Source organism: Hyla sarda, chromosome 2 (assembly GCF_029499605.1).
Source record: "Hyla sarda isolate aHylSar1 chromosome 2, aHylSar1.hap1, whole genome shotgun sequence".
NCBI classification, from domain to species: domain Eukaryota; kingdom Metazoa; phylum Chordata; class Amphibia; order Anura; family Hylidae; genus Hyla; species Hyla sarda.
In genome coordinates this window covers 83,165,593-83,180,631 of record NC_079190.1, presented here as the reverse complement: position 1 = coordinate 83,180,631, position 15,039 = coordinate 83,165,593, and the positions used below count along the sequence as shown (strand labels likewise).

The 15,039-nt window shown below is 42.7% G+C and overlaps 1 protein-coding gene across 4 annotated transcripts in view; it reads left to right on the top strand.

The window, feature by feature from the left end:
- Positions 1-15,039, top strand: part of ERBB3 (erb-b2 receptor tyrosine kinase 3) — a 130,833-nt gene that overhangs the window by 47,476 nt on the left and 68,318 nt on the right. The window contains exon 1 of one of the 4 annotated variants that reach the window (XM_056562319.1): positions 5,164-5,180. The exons of the other annotated variants lie outside the window; for them this stretch is intronic. The gene's annotated coding sequence lies outside the window, so the exon portion shown is untranslated. Of the gene's footprint in view, positions 1-5,163; positions 5,181-15,039 lie in introns of those variants that run through there. 4 annotated transcript variants of the gene reach the window in all.

The window sequence follows — 15,039 nt, the reverse complement described above, 5'->3', positions numbered from 1 at the left end:
GATAAGTGTCCTATTGCAGAGGGTCCAATCACTAGGACTCTCTGCGATCTCCTGTACAGCCCTTCGGCTCTCCTCGCACCCCGAGAGCTGGGAATACACGAGCGCACCAGCTATGAGCTTCTAAGCTATAAACTTCCAGAATGCCTTGCAGGTTCAAAGTTAGCTTTAGTGTATCTTGCTTTCTGTAATCTTTGCACCAGGTACTGTACAGTAATATAATTTAAAGGGGTACTCCGGTAGAATTTTTTTTTTTTTTTTTTAAATCAACTGGTGCCAGAAGGTTAAACAGATTTGTAAATTATTTCTATAAAAAAATGTATTATCCTTCCAGTACTTATTAGCAGCTGTATGCTACAGAGGAAATTATTTTCTTTTGGAAAAGGATAAAGATTTTTCAATAAAAGTAATTTATAAATCTGTTTAACTTTCTGGCACCAGTTAATTAAAAAAAAAAAAAAAAAAAGTTTCCACCTTTAAGGAATCTGTTATGGATGTATTTCCAAACAGCCTGTGTCATAACCCAGAGCTGCATTGACAGTTCTATGAGCTTCAGAGCTGAAATCTTCCTGAAAGCCTTGCTAGTTCAAAGTTTGTCTTTAGAGATGAGCGAACTTACAGTAAATTCGATTCGTCACGAACTTCTCGGCTCGGCGGTCGCTGACTTTTCCTGCATAAATTAGTTCAGCTTTCCGGTGCTCCGGTGGGCTGGAAAAGGTGGATACAGTCCTAGGAAATAGTCTCCTAGGACTGTATTCACCTTTTCCAGCCCACGGGAGCACCTGAAAGCTGAACTCATTTATGCAGGAAAAGTCATCAACTGCCGAGCCGAGAAGTTTGTGACGAATCGAATTTACTGTAAGTTCGCTCATCTCTATTTGTCTTCAGTGCATCTTAAATTCAGGAAAATGTAGTTTTGCACCAGGCACTGTACTGTAACAAGGGGACAATTGTCTTCCTAAGCTATTATGAAGGTATTTGACAAGTGTCTTGACTGTTTCTTCTGACTACCAAAATGTTCCTATAGGCCTGGACTATAAAGCTAAGTTCACACGATGGAATTTCCCGTGCGGAATTCTGCATGGCCATTCCGCAGCAGCAGAGTCCAATTGACTTTAATGGGATTCCGCTGCTCTTTTCACATAGCAGAATTTCCGCGCCGGAAACATCTGGCACGGAAATTCAAATTAGGGTGTCCGCAGAAAGAATAGACTTGTCTATTCTTTCTGCAGACTCTGCACGGAAATGCATTGCCGTCTATAAGATTTTTCATGCGGACATTTCCCAGTGTGAACATAGCCTCGGGGGGCAGTAGCACACGACTAATACAGTAAGTGATATCATATAAATTTTTTTCACTTGCGGTGCAGATTATTAAAAAATTTTTACCTAATGTGTAGATCCATGTTTTCCTACCAGTGAGCCTCCAGCTGTTGCAAAACTACAACTCCCAGCATGCCCAGACAGCCAGTACAATGTAAATGTTTTCATTTTTGGAGCAGATTTGTTTTTTTTACCTAATGTGTAGCCCCATGTTTTCCAACCAGGGTGCCTCCAGCTGTTGCAAAACTACAATTCCCAGCATGCCCGGACAGCCAACGGCTGTCCGGGCATGCTGGGAGTTGTAGTTTTGCAACAGCTGGAGGCACCTTGTCTAGATTACACTTGTCTAGAACTCCCAGCATGCCCAGACAGCCAATATAATGTCAATGTTTTCATTTTCGGTGCAGATTAATTTTTTTACCTAATGTGTAGCCCCATGTTTTCCTACCAGGGTGCCTCCAGCTTTTGCAAAACTACAACTCCCAGCATTCCCGGGCAGCCAGTATAATGTAAATGTTTTCATTTTTGGAGCAGATTTGTTTTTTTACCTAATGTGTAGCCCCATGTTTTCCAACCAGGGTGCCTCCAGCTGTTGCAAAACTACAATTCCCAACATGCCCGGAGTTGTAGTTTTGCAACAACTGGAGGCACCTTGTCTAGATTACACTTGTCTAGAACTCCCAGCATGCCCAGACAGCCAATATAATGTCAATGTTTTAATTTTCGGTGCAGATTATTTTTTTTGTTTTTTTTACCTAATGTGTAGCCCCATGTTTTCCAACCAGGGTGCCTCCAGCTTTTGCAAAACTACAACTCCCAGCATTCCCGGACAGCCAATATAATGTCAATGTTTAAATTTTGGTGCAGATTTTTTTTTTTTACCTAATGTGTGGCCCCATGTTTTCCAACCAGTGTGCCTCCAGCTTTTGCAAAACTACAATTCCCAGCATTCTGGGCATGCTGGGAGTTGTAGTTTTGCAACAGCTGGAGGCACCTTGGTTAGAGTACACTTGTCTAGATTACACTTGTCTAGAACTCCCAGCATGCCCAGACAGCCAATATAATGTAAATGTTTTCATTTTCGGTGCAGATTACTTTTTTTTACCTATTGTGTAGTCCCATGTTTTCCAACCAGGGTGCCTCCAGCTGTTGCAAAACTACAATTCTCAGCATGCCCGGACAGCCGTTGGCTGTCCGGGCATGCTGGGAGTTGTAGTTTTTCAACAGCTGGAGGCACCTTGGTTAGATTACACTTGTCTAGAATGACTTTTAAACATAAACCTACCCTTTAACTAGACACTCTTTGTAGAAGGACTTGCCTTCTTCATCTAATGTATATATCAGATCTATGGCTATGAGCTGAAAGAATTACTGTATGTTGGATGAGTAACGTCCTTGCATAAAGCCACAATACATCCCCAGATTGCGGTATCATGAAAAGATGAAGGTTTATTGTAAGAATTGAGGGAATCTCATGAATGACCAGACATGAGAAGACGATAAGGTTTTCAATCAGCTGTGCTGGCTTTCCACTGTCTGTAGACTTTTAAAGTCACCCCAAAGGGGGGGCCCCTTCACTCAAAAGGCACTTTGTAGTAGTGACACATTCTGCATCCTCTTGTCTATTTTTACCCTCCCCGCCACAATGGGTCCCTAGCTGAGCCTGTTCACCCTCCCCCTGTCTGTATCTGAATCATTGGTCTTTTATGAAGTCAGAAAACAGGCTCGGTATAAGAAGCGGCTTACGCCCTGTAAGGATCACAATGTAAAAAAAAAACATGTTTATTAGGACCTGGATATGCAACAAGGAAGCAATTGATTTCAAATGACTTTTGGAGGCCAAACATAGACCTCCTGGAAGACTATTTAACAAGTCGTGTTCCATTCACTGGAGTTCTTTAACCCTTCTATCCATTCTATTTACTGACTTCATTTGTTTTGTCCTTTTTCTTAAGACTTCTATGGTAGCATGACTTTGTTTTGTAGTTTAAAAGGATCAGCTTGTTTGTCCCAACCGTGACGGCAAAGTACATAAAATCTTGGGAGTTAGATAATATACCAAAAGAACAGAATTTTTTATTTTTATTTTTTTTAGGTTTACTTTTCTTTAATGTCCAGCGCTTGAGAAATAAAATCCCTTTAATACCGACTAAATACGCCACCGATATTCTCTTCGATCGATGAAGGAAATTATTGACATCCTATATTACCTATACCTATAATAATGTTACCCTAAAAATTCCCTATGAAATGAATTCCTTAAAGTGTACCTGTCCTTAGCAAAAACTTTTTAAATACTGTAGTCAATACCATTATATGTATATCTGTTATAACCTTGGTTAAAAAAATGCTGTTCCTGCAGCTACAGGAAGTGAGGGTAGGACAAGCAGGGATCTGTGCAGACTCCTGGCTTGTCAATCATCCTGATGTATAAGCCAGAAGCGTGTCACAGAGCCCTGCTTGTCCTCAGTGTACACAGCCCTGCTTGTCCTCAGTGTACAGAGCCCTGCTTGTCCTCAGTGTACAGAGCCCTGCTTGTCCTCAGTGTACACAACCCTGCTTGTCCTCAGTGTACAGAGCCCTGCTTGTCCTCAGTGTACACAACCCTGCTTGTCCTCAGTGTACAGAGCCCTGCTTGTCCTCAGTGTACAGAGCACTGCTTGTCCTCAGTGTACAGAGCCCTGCTTGTCCTCAGTGTACACAGCCCTGCTTGTCCTCAGTGTACAGAGCCCTGCTTGTCCTCAGTGTACACAACCCTGCTTGTCCTCAGTGTACAGAGCCCTGCTTGTCCTCAGTGTACAGAGCACTGCTTGTCCTCAGTGTACAGAGCCCTGCTTGTCCTCAGTGTACACAGCCCTGCTTGTCCTCAGTGTACAGAGCCCTGCTTGTCCTCAGTGTACACAACCCTGCTTGTCCTCAGTGTACAGAGCCCTGCTTGTCCTCAGTGTACAGAGCACTGCTTGTCCTCAGTGTACAGAGCCCTGCTTGTCCTCAGTATACAGAGCCCTGCTTGTCCTCAGTGTACAGAGCCCTGCTTGTCCTCAGTGTACAGAGCCCTGCTTGTCCTCAGTGTACAGAGCCCTGCTTGTCCTCAGTGTACAGAGCCCTGCTTGGCCTCAGTGTACAGAGCTCTGCTTGTCCTCAGTGTACAGAGCCCTGCTTGTCCTCAGTGTACAGAGCCCCGCATGTCCTCACTGCACAGAGCCCCGCATGTTCTCAGTGTACAGAGCCCCGCTTGTCCTCAGTGTACAGAGCCCCGCTTGTCCTCGTTGTTCAGAGCCCCGCTTGTCCTCGTTGTACAGAGCCCCGCTTGTCCTCGGTGTACAGAGCGCCCCGCTTGTCCTCGGTGCACACAGAGCCCCGCTTGTCCTCGGTGCACAGAGAGCCCCACTTGTCATCAGTGCACAAAGAGCCCTGCTTGTCCTCGGTTCACAGAGAGCCCCGCTTGTCCTCGGTGCACAGAGAGCCCCGCTTGTCCTCGGTGCACAGAGAGCCCCGCTTGTCCTCGGTACACAGAGAGCCCCGCTTGTCCTCCCACACTTCCTGTTTTTGGTCTTCTCACAGAGACACACAGGCAATAGCTGTAAGGACAAAAATATACACATTTTTTACCTAATGTATATTACAAATATACATATATATTTTTTTTCTACCTTATATAAAAAGTTTTTACTAATGACAGGTACACTTTAACTTTTGAGGTGGTTTATTTTAATATGAATTACAATTGAACAAGTATCAACAGTTTTCCTAACCCTTAACAGGTCTATGGGCTGGGGTCTCTAGATGTGTACAGTGAGGGCTTTAAGGAATCCCATTCGGTGTTGATGAGCTGAGACTTCTGTCAGTTGAGGAAACAGGTAACTTATATTCTGGGAGGCATACAACATAGTGTGTGCTAAATATAGTTATAGTAAGAGTCTTGTGATTTGTAGAAGAATATCAAACACATCACTTTGAGGATAAGTACTCGACCTGTTACACATCTGACATGACATTGATGTATGTCACAAAATGTCAGTGGTGGGGGTTTGTGCCTTGTGACTTCTACCTCCACCAATCCTTAGTGTGAAGGGGTACAGTAGCCTACAGTGGTCTACAGAGTGCTCCGCACCATTGATTATGTCCTAACATATGCTGATATATATCTATCTCTCTAATATATATATATATATATATATATATATATATATATTTGAGAAAGACCCCATTGAGAGGGTCAAAACATTGCACTTCATGGATGGGTGAATAAATTCCACCTTCACTTTTCAAAACTGCTGGAGTGCCGCTTTTTGCTTCTTTCTGGATCCATTATATATATCCCATGTAGAGGCTCATAGGCTCTGGAGCAAAAGTTCAGCTTGCATCCTCCTTCATCCTGGGCCCACCTGTAATGTTAAAGAGTAATGTGATTGAAAAACAGCCACTAGGTGGCTTTGTTCTGTTCCCTGATGCAAGTCAAACAGTTGTTTGGTTTCCACTTGGACTTGCAGAAGTCCAAACTCAGGAAGTGCATGCGGGGCATGGTGAGGCAAGGTATGATACAGAGATTTTTAAAACTTTGAATTATTATTATTATTTTTTTTAAGGGCAGGAGAGGTGTTAGGAGTAGTTAGGGAATATAATCTGAGTTAGTTTAGAAAATATGGTTTGATGACAGGTTCTTTTTAAGCTGCATCGCTGGCAGTCTTTCCTAAAATCCTTTGCAGCCAGATATACGGGGCCACATAGCATCCAGTTAAGGCTATTGTCCTACCTAGTGGTCTAAGGCATTGAAGATGGTCTTGTCTTGTATCCCTGGTGGTCTAAGGCAGTAAAGCAGTAAATGTCTGTATGCCTGTTGGTCCAAGGCAGTGACATGATTGTGAGTATATTTGGTGGTCTGGGACAGAGAAGGGGTTAGGGTAAAGATCCCTGGTGTCCACTGTATAGTCATTATTATTATTATTGTCCTGCCTGTTAATTCCTGTTTTATCCCTGTCCTAATCATAGAGATGAGTGCAGGGAGGGGAGTGGAGAGGACTGTGCAGCTTTAACTATAGGATTTTTTTTTTTAATGGATTCTCACTTAAAGGAGATATCCAGTGGTGAAAAACGTATACCCTATCCTAAGGATAGGGGATAAGTTTCAGATCGCGGGGGGTCCGACCGCTGGGGCCCCTTCGATCTCCTGTACGGGGCCCCGACAGCCCTCAGGAAGGGGGCGTGTTGACCACTGCACGAAGCGGTGGCTGACACTGACACTCAATACAACTCTATGGCAGAGCTGGAGCGCTCAAGACTACTCCCCTACCAATCACCCTGTGCAGCCCATAGATCAGAGAGAGTTATTAGTCTCACTATGACATTTTAGCTGCGTAGCTTTGCGCTGCATGACGTATTAAGTGGAAAAAAAAGTGTATTAAGTGGAATGCATTGCACTATTGGGGACCGACAATAACCACATCGGCTGCCCTTAGGATCTCCGCCTGGGATTTATCCAAATAGAGATTCAATAGTGTGCACGGACCCTAATGGTAGGTGCTGTGTCTGTGGCCATAACCCTCTTAGGAGGCCAAACTAGCTTTTCTACCCATAGACTCAGGGGAGGAGAATGTTTTACTTATAACACAAAGTGATAGTGCAAAATTCCAGCTGTCATTCATCACAACTTATGATATGAACACACCTCACCCCCACCCTGCTTTGTGGTAGAAATAACCAGACAGCACATTTAATGAATGAGATCATCCTGTAGATTGTATAAAAAGAAAGTGTGAACACATATACCAAGATGCCAACTATCCTCAAAATCTGAAATGTGGTTAGTGTTACTGCTAAAATAACTCTTCTGTAACTGTATCTCTATTTCAAATGCTGAATATGTGTTGATGTCATCATTTTACAAATTATAATTGAGTATTTAATATATCACTTACTCCTCAGTTCTAATATTCTAATTAATGATATAAATATCATTCATATACTGAGAGGGATGGCCAATAATTGTTATGGCCCAGTATATGATACAGTCCATAAATATGCAATTTCCAATCTTAACTTAAGAGTTGTTTCTACCACCAAAGACCACTGGGCTTAAATAAAATTTTCAGCATTTTCCAAATTTTGTAATGAACCTGATCAAAAGATTTGCTGTGATCAATAGGAACATTTTTTAATGATGCATTCTGATACATAAAGTTCAATGCATATGTAGCATTAACTAATATATGTAATGAATATATATTGCTCAAAAAAAAATGAAGGGAACACTAACATAACACATCCTATATCTGAATGAATGAACTAATCGTATGAAATACTTTCGTCTTTACATAGTTGAATGTGCTGACAACAAAATCACACAAAAATGATCAATAGAAATCAAATTTATCAATCCATGGAGGTCTGGATATGGAGTCACACTCAAAATCTAAATGGAAAACCGCACTACAGGCTGATCCAATTTTGATATAATGTCCTTAAAACAAGTCACAATGAGGCTCAGTAGTGTGTGTGGCCTCCACGTGCCCGTATGACCTCCCTGCAATGCCTGGGTATGCTCCTGATGAGATGGCGGATGGTCTCCTGAGGGATGTCCTCCCAGACCCGGACTAAATCATCCGCCAACTCCTGGACAGTCTGTGGTGCAACGTGGCGTTTGTGGATGGAGCGAGACATGATGTCCCAGATGTGCTCAATTGGGGTCTGGTCTGTGGAACAGGCGGGCTAGCCCATAGCATCAATGCCTTCCTCTTGCAGGAACTGCTGACACACTCTAGACACATGAGGTCTAACATTGTCTTGCATTAGGAGGAACCCAGGGCCAACGCAGCAGCATATGGTCTCACAAGGGGTCTGAGGATCTCATCTTGGAACGTAATGGCAGTCAGGCTACCTCTGGCAAGCACATAGAGGGCTGTGCGGCCCCCCCCCCCCCGAAGAAATGCCACCCCACACCATTACTGACCCACTGCCAAACTGGTCATACTGGAGGATGTTCCGGGTAGCAGAACGTTCTCCATGGCGTCTCCAGACTCTGTCACGTCTGTCACATGTGCTCAGTGTGAACCTGCTTTCATCTGTGAAGAGCACAGGGCACCAGTGGCGAATTTGCCAATCTTGGTGTTCTCTGGCAAATACCAAAACATCCTGCACGGTGTTGCGCTGTAAGCACAACCCCCCACCTGTGGACGTCGGGCCCTCATACCACCCTCATGGATTCTGTTTCTGACCGTTTGAGTGGACACATGCACATTTGTGGCCTGCTGGAGGTTATTTTGCAGGGCTCTGGCAGTGCTCCTCCTGCTCTTCCTTGCACAAAGGCGAAGGTAGCAGTCCTGCTGCCCTCCTACGGCCTCCTCCACGTCTCCTGATGTACTGGCCTGTCTCCTGGTAGCTCCTCCATGCTCTGGACACTACGCTGACAGACACAGCAAACCTTCTTGCCACAGCTCGCATTGATGTGCCATCCTGAATGAGCTGCACTACCTGAGCCACTTGTGTGGGTTGTAGGCTCCGTCTCATGCTACCACTAGAGTGAAAGCACCGCCAGCATTCAAAAGTGACCAAAACATCAGCCAGGAAGCATAGTAACTGAGAAGTGGTCTGTGGTCACCACCTGCAGAACCACTCCTTTTATTGGGGGTGTCTTGCTAATTGCCTATAATTTCCACCTGTTGTCTGTTCCATTTGCACAACAGCATGTGAAAATGATTGTCAATCAGTGTTGCTTCCTGAGTGGACAGTGGGATTTCACAGAAGTGTGATTGACTTGGAGTTACATTGTATTGCTTAAGTGTTCCCTTTATGTTTTTGAGCAGTGTGTTACAAAAGTGGACATCCTTGCATGTCTATAAGTGCACATAGTCCATAAGAATATTTCTGATCTGATATTCTCTCTGTGTTGTGATCATATTATTTTTTGCTACTACATAGCAACAGGCATAGTTTCCAGTTCTTTGACACACATCACAATGGACCTGCCTTCATACGTTAGTTGTACTTTGACATGTACACAACTCTCCCGGTAATCTCTGGAGCAGAGTGCGTTGTGGGAAAATTAATGAATAACAACAGTCATATAGACAGATCTCTTTGCCAGAGATTGATTAGTTTGTTATGGGATCAGTGTAGACATATTGCTGTGTTAGATCTCATGTTTTGTACAGAGCTGTAATGGAGCACCTAGAGAGGTGTATGGGGTGTCTATTCTACCTCTGTACACTTTACATTTTACAGTCATGGCCGTAAATGTTGGCACCCCTGAAATTTTCCAAGAAAATGAAGTATTTCTCACAGAAAAGGATTGCAGTAACACATGTTTTGCTATACACATGTTTATTCCCCTTGTGTGTATTGGAACTAAACCAAAAAAGAGAGGAAAGAAAGCAAATTGGACATAATGTCACACCAAACTCCAAAAATGGGCTGGACAAAATTATTGGCACCCTTTCAATATTGTGGAAAAATAAGATGGTTTCAAGCATGTGATGCTCCTTTAAACTCACCTGAGGCAAGTAACAGGTGTGGGTAATATAAAAATCACACCTGAAAGCAGATGAAAAGGAGAGAAGTTCACTAAGTCTTAGCATTGTGTGTCTGTGTGTACCACACTAGGCATGGACAACAGAAAGAGGAGAAGAGAACTGTCTGAGGAGTTGAGAACCAAAATTGTGTAAAAATATAAACAAACAATCTTAAGGTTACAAGTCCATCTCCAGCGATCTAGAAGTTTGGAACCCATAGCACTGTAGCTAATCTCCCTGAGCGTGGACAGAAGAGAAAAATTGATGAAAGGTGTCAACGCAGGATAGTCCAGATGGATAAGCAGCCCCAAACAAGTTCCAAAGATGTTAAAGCTGTCCTGCAGGCTCAGGGAGCATCAGTGTCAGCGCGAACTATCAGTCGACATTTAAATGAAATGAAATGCTATGGAGGGGACCCAGGAGGACCCCACTACTGACACAGAGACATAAAAAAGCAAGACTACATTTTGCCAAAATGAACTTGATTAAGCCAAAATCCTTCTGGGAAAACATCTTGTGGACAGATGAGACCAAGATGGAGCTTTTTGGTAAAGCACATCATTCTACTGTTTACCGAAAACAGAATGAGGCCTACAAAGAAAAGAACACAGTACCTACAGTGAAATATGGTGGAGGTTCAATGATGTTTTGGGGTTGTTTTGCTGCCTCTGGCACTGGGTGCCTTGAATGTGTGCAAGGCATCATGAAATCTGAGGATTACCAACAGATTTTGGGTCGCACTGTACAGCCCAGTGTCAGAAAGCTGGGTTTGCGTCCGAGATCTTGGGTCTTCCAGCAGGACAATGACCCCAAACATACGTCAGAAATGGATGGCAACAAAGCGCTGGAGAGTTCTGAAGTGGTCAGCAATGAGTCCAGATCTAAATCCCATTTAACACCTGTGGAGAGATCTTATAATTGCTGTTGGGAAAAGGCGCCGATCCAATAAGAGAGACCTGGAGCAGTTTGCAAAGGAAGAGTGGTCCAACATTCCGGCTGAGAGGTGTAAGAAGCTTATTGATGGTTATAGGAAGCGACTGATTTCAGTAATGTTTTCCAAAGGGTGTGCAACCAAATATTAAGTTAAGGGTGCCAATAATTTTGTCCAGTCCATTTATGTCCAATTTGCTTTTTTTTTCCCCATTTTTGGTTTAGTTCCAATACACACAAAGGGACATGTGTATAGCAAAACATGTGTTACTGCAATCCTTTTCTGTGAGAAATACTTCATTTTCTTGAAAAATTTCAGGGGTGCCAACATTTACAGCCAGGACTGTATAAGGAGGCTTATGTAATTCAGCTTTCCTGCACTGCTGTAATGCTCTCTGCCCATGGCTCTGCCCTAGGGGCCGTTCACACCTAATTTTTATACTACGTCAGATACAGCTGCATATGTCACCTATACATTCCTATTGTGAAAACAATTATACTGCTTTGTATAATTTTTGTTGGACACTCTTTTGGCATACATTCACTCCATTATAACCTATGAATGTGTAGGACAAGTGTTAAAGGGATTGTGCCAAGATAGATCCCCCTATACACAGGATAGATGTTGTGTCTGATCTCTGAGGGTTCCATTGCTGGGACCTTACACTGCTGCTCCATTTAAAGGGGTACACCCTTGGAAAACATTTTTTTTTTTAAATCAACTGGTGCCAGAAAGTTAGACAGATTTGTAAATTACTTCTATTAAAAAAATCTTAATACTTCCAGTACTTATCAGCTGCTGTATACTGCACAGGAAGTTCTTTTCTTTTTACATTTCTCTTCTGTCTGACCACAGTGCTCTCTGCTGACACCTCTTTCCATTTTAGGAACTGTCCGGAGCGGGATAGGTTTGTTATGGGTTTTTGCTCCTACTCTGGACATTTCCAGAGGTGTCAGCAGAGAGCACTGTGGTCAGGCAGAAAGGAAAGTCAAAAAGAAAAGAACTTCCTGTGGAGCATACAGCAGCTGATAAGTACTGGAAAGGTTAAGATTTTTAAATAGAAGTAAATCACAAATCTGTTTAACTTTCTGGCACCAGTTCATTTAAAAACATTTTTTTTTCCAGTGGAGTACCCCTTTAATCTTGATGGAACTGATGAATATAGCCAAGCACTACTCTGCTTCTCCGTCAGTACCACAGAGATTAAATGAAGTGATGGACGTCTTCATTCAAGCAGATCCCAGGACTCCCGAGCTCATGATCATTAGGACCCCCAGTCATCAAGCAGGTGCCTAGGTGATAATTGTTTGTCTTGGGACAACCCCTTTAATTGTCCTTTTTGCATTCACTTGAACTATTACACAAAGAGTCAAGGGTGTAGTAAACTACATTTCTCATGAAAGCTTTTGCCTAGTCTTGCATTGTGTATTTAGCATGTTTCTGTGAGTCACTACTATGGTACTACTAGCAAACAAAATACAACATGCCCCAGAGGTTAACTTCAAGCTCTGATGCCCGGTGCGAAAAAGTCCCCTCCCGTGATCGCTTATCTGCAACTAAAGTCTTGTATGACAGTATACAGAGGGGAGACCTAAATCATGTTTTATGCTGACACCATCATTTATTCGATTCTGGTAAAACTTAAACCTAAAATAAACCTTTTATAATGAAATAAGAGCTATAAGATAAGTACTGTGCTTTATGTTACACATACAGTCATCCCTCAACTTACAATGGCCTCAACATACAATAGTTTCAACATACGATGGTCTTTTCTGGACCATTGTAACATGAAACCAGACTCAACATACAATGTACAGACAGTCCAGATCTGTGAAACGTGTCAATGGCCGGAAGAACCGACCAATCGGAATGGGCATTCACTGGTAAAACCCCTGTATTACTGAAGTGCATGCACTGACTGGCTAGTAGCGCCCCCTACAGTACAGGGAGGTATTACATGTTCTGTACTCTTTACCTGTGCCAGGGTTAGCTGCTCCTTTGGACACCAGGTGAGGGCGGCTCCATGTTACTTTTTTAGGACATTGTGTATTCTGTACAGAACCCTGAAGAAGCTCCTGTCCTCTACATAGACCAGCATTTCCCAACCAGGGTGCCTCCAGCTGTTGCAAAACTACAACTCCCAGCATGCCCGGACAGCCTTCGGCTGTCCGGGCATGCTGGGAGTTGTAGTTTTGCAACAGTTGGAGACACCCTGGTTGGGAAACGCTGACAGACAGTGATTACAGCTCCCAGCAGATCTTTCTTACTTTTATATGTAAGGATTTGCTTTATCTGTATTAGTTTTCTACTTATTTTTCTTTAATCGTCACTTTTTCCTATTTTTGGATGATATTTTGGTGCCTTAAGAACCAATTACCAGGTTTCCATAGAGTTATGGTCTCAACATACAATGGTCTCAACATACAATGGTCGTCCTGGAACCAATTAATATTGTAACTTGCGGGACCACTGTATACCACCATCACACAATAACACATGATAAAGACTAGATCCACCAGGCGCAGGTTGTAAGTGTTCTGTCCATCCTATATCTATACTATATTGTACAGAGTTCAGTTCACATGCAGGTTATATTTGGTATATAGACATACATGGCATAATACCAGACAAGGACAGGCCTTATTGAAAATGGATAAAAACAGATAATAGCAGTTTAGATGTATGAACTATCATTGTTTATGCAACGCCCATTAAAGTCAATAGGAGCCACACAAAATGCGTAAAAAAAACCCCACCTGTAATCAGGTTAGTGGGGGGGGGGGCTCATGGTTTCAGGATAGGTGCATGTCCAAGAGGTGGGACCTGCATCTATCAGACATTTATGGCGTATCGTGTATCAAGATGGGCAAACCCCTTTAATCTGCATGGCAGCATTCCTCCATTTTATTAAGATTCTATAAATGTGATATGAATTATGGGTTTTATTGTGTTTGTGTGGATTTCCTCCAGATATTTCCATGTCCAACCACTTTTCTGACACAGATGAGTTGGCCAAAAGGCTATTAACTAATTTTTACTCTCTGTGTATTTATATGTATGTGCCTGAGTAGGGAAATGGTATTGGAAAGTGAGCAGGGATAGTAACATAGTTCATAAGTTTGAAAAAAGACCAAAGTCCATCAAGTTCAACCTATATCCCTAATGAGTTCCTACTGAGTTGATCCAGAGAAAGGCAAAAAACCCTCATACTAGAGGTAAAAATTCCTTCCCGACTCCAAATATGGCATCAGAATAAATCCCTGGATCAACGTTCAGACCCTATAAATCTAGAATACATAACCTGTAATGTTATTATTCTCCAAAAATGCATCCAGACCCCTTTTGAACTCTTTCACAGAGTTCACCATGACCACCTCCTCCAGGAGAAAATTCCACAGTCTCACTGCTCTTACAGTAAAGAACCCTCGTCTGTGCTGGTGTAGAAACCTTCTTTCCTCTAGACGTAGAGGATGCCCCCTTGTTATAGATACAGTCCTGGGTATAAATATATCATGGGAGAGATCTCTGTACTGTCCCCTGATATATTTATACATAGTTATTAGGTCACCCCTAAGCCTTCTTTTTTTCTAAACTAAATAACCCTAATTCTGATAATCTTTCTGGGTACTGTAATCCTCCCATTCCCCGTATTACCCTGGTTGCTTGTCTTTGTATCCTCTCCAGCTCCACTGTATCTTTCTTGTACACTGGTGCCCAGTACTGTACACAGTATTCTATGTGTGGTCTGACTAGTGATTTGTACAACGGTAGAATTATTTCCTTGCCGTGGGTATCTATGCCCCTATTGATGCACCCCATGATTTTATTTGCCTTGGCAGCAGCTGCCCGACACTGGTCACTACAGCTAAATTTACTATTAACCTAAGACTCCTAAATCCTTTTCCATGTCAGTCGTCCCAAGTGTTCTCACATTTAATACATAATCCCAGCCTGGATTTTTCTTCCCCATGTGCATTACCTTACATTTATCAGTGTTGAACCTCATCTGCCACTTCCCAGCCCAAACCTCCAAACTATCCAGATCCATTTGTAACAGTGCACTGTCCTCTATTGTGTTTGCCACTTTACAGAATTTAGTATCATCTGGATCTATGAGCATGCAGCATTGCCCAAAATAAAATACAAGATGATAAATACATTCTCTTCCTGAGCACTTTATAGAATCATTATTCCAAAAATAACCATTCAGAAACCCATTGTATATACATATGCTTTTTGTATCTGAAAATGACCAAGATATTGCAGGGAAATTCCCAC